Here is a 6,500-nt window from a genome sequence, read left to right as displayed (position 1 = left end):
AGCTCCTGTTTTCAATTATGACTTTTCATGTTCTATAACTGGCCACTGAGTGCCAATAATTAATGCCATTAAATGAATTATGTTATTAATTATGCCATTAATTAGCTCCTGTTTTCAATTATGACTTTTCATGTTCTATAACTGGCCACTGAGTGCCAATAATTAATGTCACTAAATGAATTATGTTATTAATTATGTCATTAATTAGCTCCTGTTTTCAATGATGACTTTTCATGTTTTGGTACCTGGCCAATGAGTGCCAATAATTTGTATAACTCAATGTATTATGTTAATGCTAGGCCAATAATTGACTCTTTTTTTTTTCAATGAAGACTTCTGATGAACATTATTCTGTCATACTCAATATGCTTTGTAACTGGCCAAAGACTGCCGCTGTTTATTGTAATACGATTACCCATGACGCCAATAATTTAATTTTATGAACATTATTCTGTAATACTAAATACATCTTACAGAAATGTTCAATAACTAGGCTATGAATGCCGCAAACTACTAATGTAATTCCTAATGAAGACTAGTATGTGACGTAATGTCCTTCACCTTCTGACCTAACTACCTGGTTTTACTGTAATATCCATTTGTCCTGTACATCCTCCTGATCATGGAGCACTATATTTGGTTTTTGCACTAATTCTACGTTGGTGTGCCTTGTAAGAGCGTGGTGTTGACACGACATGCTGTCCATCACCGTGAGCGATAGAGACGTTATTATGGTCTCACTGTTTGGTGTACCTGATGTACTGCCAAAACGATAACATGGAAGATTACTACGACATTTCAGTGTCTTGGCTACGCTGATAAATACTAATGGAAAAAGATCTTCAAATTGTGTCACTTGGTGTTGTACTTCTGTGGAAAGATATGGACTTTCAGAGCAGCTGCATGCAACCTAAAGTGCTACAACCAGGATGCAATCCTTCCCTTTCCTATCCTAATTCTTGTCACATAGTGAAGATCATTTTTTGCTAACATCATTTATATTCATGACCTATACATTTTTTTTGATTTGATGATATGTTCTAAACTACAGTACATGTGCACTTATGTCATGTGTTAATATGCTTTCTACTGAACTTCAGTGCCTGTGCACTTTTCTCATTTTTCAATATGATTTGTACTCATTCTGTATACATTTTGTGATTTCCTGATATGTACTTCCGTGCGTATGCACTTATCTCATTTGTTACTTATTGTATATACATTTCCTCATTTGCTGATATGTTCTGAACTGCAGTGCATGTGCACTTGTGTCACTTGTCGGCATGATTTTTTTGCCATTATGTTTATTTGTTGTGGAAATGCTAAAGACATTTTTTCGATTTGTTCTAAAGTACAGTATATGTGCACTCTTGTCTTTTATATTATATATACATTTTTCTGATTTGCTGATACGCTCTGTACTCATTGTATACATTTTTTGTCATTGTCTAATGTTTTGTACTCGGTGCATGTGCACCACATTTAATTCATGTACTATATCTGTATAAACGCTGTAACTGTAAAGTTAATTAGTTTAAAAAAAAATTTCTTGCGATGGCAAGTCAAAATGACTCACCATCGCTGCCAAATTTTTGCCCCCCCCAGTGGAGGGTTATGAAAAACGTATGTTGTGTGGCGGCGATGGCGAGGCATTGCAGAGTCTCTGACCAGAGAGCTTTTTGTCGTTCCTAGTCTGCGCTTGACCGCGCGAGGGTTGCGAGCAGTAATCTGTCGGTAGCAGTAGGCCAGTGCACTCTTCGCGGTCTTATACAGTCGAGTACGGTCGCGAGCGGGACGCAGTCGCAGGCGTCGACATGGGTCTCTGGTCAAGATGCTGAATGAGGTATATTGTTAATGAAGGTAACCAAGCTGCATTGCGCACATCAGATAATGTAAAGTTTATTCATTGTAATTCATTTTCAACAACTGCCCCAATAATAATTTTGATTTCAAAGCAATTTTTTTAACAAAAGAACTATTTAATTGAACGAATGATTTCAGTTAAATTTAATAAAAAATAAAAAATAATACTTGAAATGCATTTCCTCCAAGCTGTGGCCAACAATGAGAGTAGAAATTTGACATGCAGTTCCAATGAGGTAAGAAATTAATTCTGACTTTTTTTGCACAGGGCCAAAGACCGATATTTCGGTTTAATTGAGTTTACATTGTCACTGAAGTCTCATTAGCATTGAATTGTTTTTCATTATTTTCGTGAGAGCTTACACCTTGAGTCAGATTGCGATTCTCATTCTTATTGTCATTAAATTTAATTGCTAGGGAGGTTACGCTTGGCTCCCATTTATTATTTTTTTGTCTTTTAAAATTCCGGTGGGGAGGTTACACAGTTCAGACAAAATTTACACGAAACGCATTTATATGACAAGATGATGAGTAAAAACTAAAGTAATCAACAATGTAACGTATAATTTTTTTTTAATTTTTGTCCTAGAACTTTCCAGAAGTTGAGGAAATTCTTCAGTTTAGAGTTGAAAGTGCGTGGGTTAGTGTTAAGATGTTTTAATTCTTATGGTAACTTATTGAAAATGAATGCAGCGCAATACTGCACGCCTTTCTGCACAAGAGTCAAGGAAATGCTACTCAAACGCAGTTTGGATTTCCGCCTAGTACTAACTGTGGGAAAGCTGCTAATTCTTCGGAATAAGCTTATACTGTTAACAACAAACGACATTAAACAAAATATATTTTAAGAGACCCATGTCAGAATTCCCATACTCCTGAACTGGGGAAGACAAGATGCTCGCGAACTTACACCATATATTGCTGGAACTACCCTTCTCTGAGCCAAAAATAACTTTTGGTAATGGATAGAGTTACCCCAAAACCTTAATACCGTATGTGATAGGCGAATGTAAATCAGGATAGTAAACTAATTTCGGTATTGTGCTGTCACCTTCTTCAGGTATTGTTCTGACGGCAGTTACAGCAGCATTACGTTTCTGAAGGAGGTCATGAACATGGTTTTTCCATGATAGCTTACTATCTACCTCGACACCGAGGAATTTGGATTGTTCAGATTCACTAGTCAGATGCCCACTCCGTGTAATCAAAATGGCATTTTAGTTTAATTGTGTGTTAGAAATTACGGACGCTGAATCTTATTGTGATTTAAGATCAGTTCCTCCCCCCCCCCCTCACAACTTACCCGTGCACCTATCACCACGTCGTAGCCGTTGCCATTGCTATGGAGAATGACCTGTAGCGGTATGTTCTTGAAGAGGAATCAGTTGTGAGATACAATTCTTATTCGATTTCATAATGGTCCAACTTCTGCAGTAATACTTTATGATCAACAAATCAAACGTCTTAGTTAAACCAAATAATACATCTACTGTTCGGAACTTTTTATTTATTCCGTCCAGTGTCTCACGGAGAAAAGAGAATATTGCATTTTCAATTACACCTTTTCTCAAAACAAACTATGTTGACAGAAAATTATGAGAACTGCAGTGATGACTTACCTTTACATACACAGCCTTTTCAATAACTTTAGCAAACACCGGTGACACAGAAATAAGTCAAAAATTTTGTACCATCTCCCTTCTTTTTTATAAAGCCATTTCACTACTGAGTACTGCAATCCTTCAGAAAACTGACCATTCCTAAGCGAAAAATTACAAATATGGCAAAGTACTGGGCTAACATATCCAGCAGAGTGCCTTTGTGGTGTGTTAGATACCCCATCATATCCATGAGATCACGTGGTCTTCAGTGATTGTGACTCACTTTTCTCCTCGTCATTATCACGGAAGTGTATTTCAGATAGCAGTCTTGTAAAGCTATTTTCTAATAGAGTTATGTGGTTCCCTGTATAACTAAGTTTGTTATTTAATTCACCACTTGTGTCGAGAAAGTGCTTGTCAAATACTGTACAGATATCTGATTTATCAATAAAAAAAAAGATTTTTAGTACGTATAGACTTTATGTCCTCGTTCTAGTGCTCCTGACCAACACTTCCTTCACTGGTGACTATATGGTTTTTAATCTTATCTTGAGAATATCTATTCTATTTTCATACCACATCTACTTTAAGTGCTTTGGAGTACTGTCTGTAATGGGCTATTGGAGCTCGATTGTGACTATTTCTAACGTTATATAATTCCCACTTCGTTCTACATGATATACTTACCGACTAACCAGCTACTAAGTTTGCCTATTGGTGCCAGTACCCTTTTTGAACGTTCTAACCGAAAGCAATTCTCAAAGAGCGTGATCATTGTGTTGAGGAAAGCAGGACATTTATCGTCCATTTTATCAGCACTATAAACATCATGTTACTCTTGTTCTGTGACAAGGTTTAAAAGATGAGATTAAAGAAGTTTCGATTGCTACGGGCTTAATTTTTCTGAGTACACCGAAAAGGAGTTGTGCGACGTAAACTACAGATTACAATTATACTAATACCGTCAGCTGCGAACGGGCGTTGATATAGATCAACGGGGACAGGCGAAAATGTGTGCGCCGACCGGGACTCGAACCCGGATCTCCTGCTTACATGGCAGACGCTCTATCCAGCTGAGCCATCGAGGGCACAGATGATAGTGCGACTAAAGGGACTATCTCGCGCACGCCTCCCGCAAGACTCACATTCTCACCTTGGATGTCCACACACTACATTCGTAGTGTCCCACTCCAACATACTCATTACTCATGGAAGACATTCTTCCAAGTCCCGTAAGAGTTCGGTTAATATGTGTGCATCCGCACAGAAGAAGAAGGTCATGGCCGGTATCGCCAGAACTATATACTTATATGGATATGGTGTCTGTTCTTGCGGACACATATTCCCCGAACTCTTACGGGACTTGGAAGAATGTCTTCCACGAGTAATGAGTCTGTTGGGGAGGGACACTACGAATGTAGTGTGTGGACATACAAGGTGAGAATGTGAGTCTCGTGGGAGGCGTGCGCGAGATAGTCCCTGCAGTCGCACTATCATCTGTGCCCTAGGTGGCTCAGCTGGATAGACCATCTGCGATGTAAGCAGGAGATCCCGGGTTCGAGTCCCGGTCGGGGCACAAATTTTCACCTGTCCCCGTTGACCTTTATCAACGCCTTGCGCAGCTGACGATATTAATGTAATTCTAATTTCGTTCTAGACGGCTGCAGGACATATCCGAAAGAACAGACACCATATCCATATAAGTATAAAGTAAAGATTGGTAGGCGTGTTTCTAAACCTGAAAACGATGTCTACGCAACATTTCACCCCACTTGTAGCGCCACTAGGACGACGCTATCACGTTTGCTTTAAACACACGCTGTACCGGTCGTGAGCGTTGGTTACCTTTCAGATTGGACGTGGTGAGACGATGTTAGTCAAGAATGCTTTTAAGACAACAAGGACAACATTATCAAAACCTCAATGAGTTTGAGTGAGGTCGTGTAATAGTGCTACGAGAAGCTGGATGTTGCCTCTGTGATAATGCTGGCAGCGGCGGTCACGAAAATGTACCACCTCCCTGGCGCATGGAGCCACCGACAGGGAAGACCATCGTGTTCGGCGTATAACCCTGGGCATCACGCTGCATCTGCAGCGGCAATTTGAGCAGCAGTTGGCACCACAGTGGCACAACGAACTGTTACAAATCGGTTATTTCAAGACCAGCTCCGAACCAGATGCGCTGTAACGTGCATTCCACTGATCCCAAACTTTCGCCATTTGCGACTTCAATGGTGTCAAGCGATAGCTCGTTGGAGGACTGAAAGGAGGTCTTTTCTGATGAAAGCCAGTTCTGCCTCGGGGTCAGTGATGGCCGTGTGCTGGTTAGAAGGAGACCAGTTGAGGACATGAAACCAACATGTCTGCGTGCTAGACGCACTGGACCTACATCTGGGCTCAGGGTCTGCAGTGTAGTTTCATATGACAGCAAGAGCACTCTCTTGGTTATCCCATGCACGCTAACCGCAGAATGTACGTGTTGTGTTGCTATTCATGAACAACATTATAGGGGATGTTTTCCAACAGGATAACGGCCGTTCATACACCGCTGTTGTAATGCAATAAATCGGTTACTTCAAGGACAGCTCCGAGCCAGAGGTCCCGTAGCGTGCATTCCTCTGACCCCAAACTTTTTGGTGTTGCGAAGTTTTCCCGTCGCTGTAGATTGCGTTTATACTTAACATGGCGTGTCTGTATATGTGCTCAAAAATTTCTTTTAGCCTTGAAATTTGTGCACCGTCTTACTAACGGAATGCCCCTCTAGTAATGAAAATCGAACAATACTGTTGTCAGTGATTGTGTTACTGTTTTCCTGTGCTCTGGTTGGAAAGATTACAGTCTGCACCAGACGATACGACCTTAGATCTTCCAACATTCTTTTACTTGAGTAGTCACCTATCAAATTAATATTGAAGTCACCACTTACAACTTATTTTTGTTACTCTTTATAAACTGAATCTAGAACTTTCTCTAGACTGGACAAAAATGTCCTGAAATGACAATTAGGGGATCTAAAAGAACTCTAATTAATTCTTT

General features: G+C 39.9%; 1 non-coding gene across 1 annotated transcript; it reads right to left on the bottom strand.

Annotated features, from left to right (window-relative positions):
• Positions 1-4,479: 4,479 nt before the first annotated feature.
• On the bottom strand, positions 4,480-4,553 carry Trnat-ugu (transfer RNA threonine (anticodon UGU)). The gene has a single exon. It is a non-coding gene; the product is annotated as a tRNA-Thr (tRNA).
• Between the last annotated feature and the right edge of the window lie 1,947 nt (positions 4,554-6,500).

The sequence above is a fragment of the Schistocerca serialis genome, chromosome 5, assembly GCF_023864345.2.
Source record: "Schistocerca serialis cubense isolate TAMUIC-IGC-003099 chromosome 5, iqSchSeri2.2, whole genome shotgun sequence".
Taxonomy (NCBI): Eukaryota; Metazoa; Arthropoda; class Insecta; order Orthoptera; family Acrididae; genus Schistocerca; species Schistocerca serialis.
The sequence above is the reverse complement of the archived record's forward strand: the minus strand, read 5'-3'. Positions and strand labels throughout refer to the sequence as shown.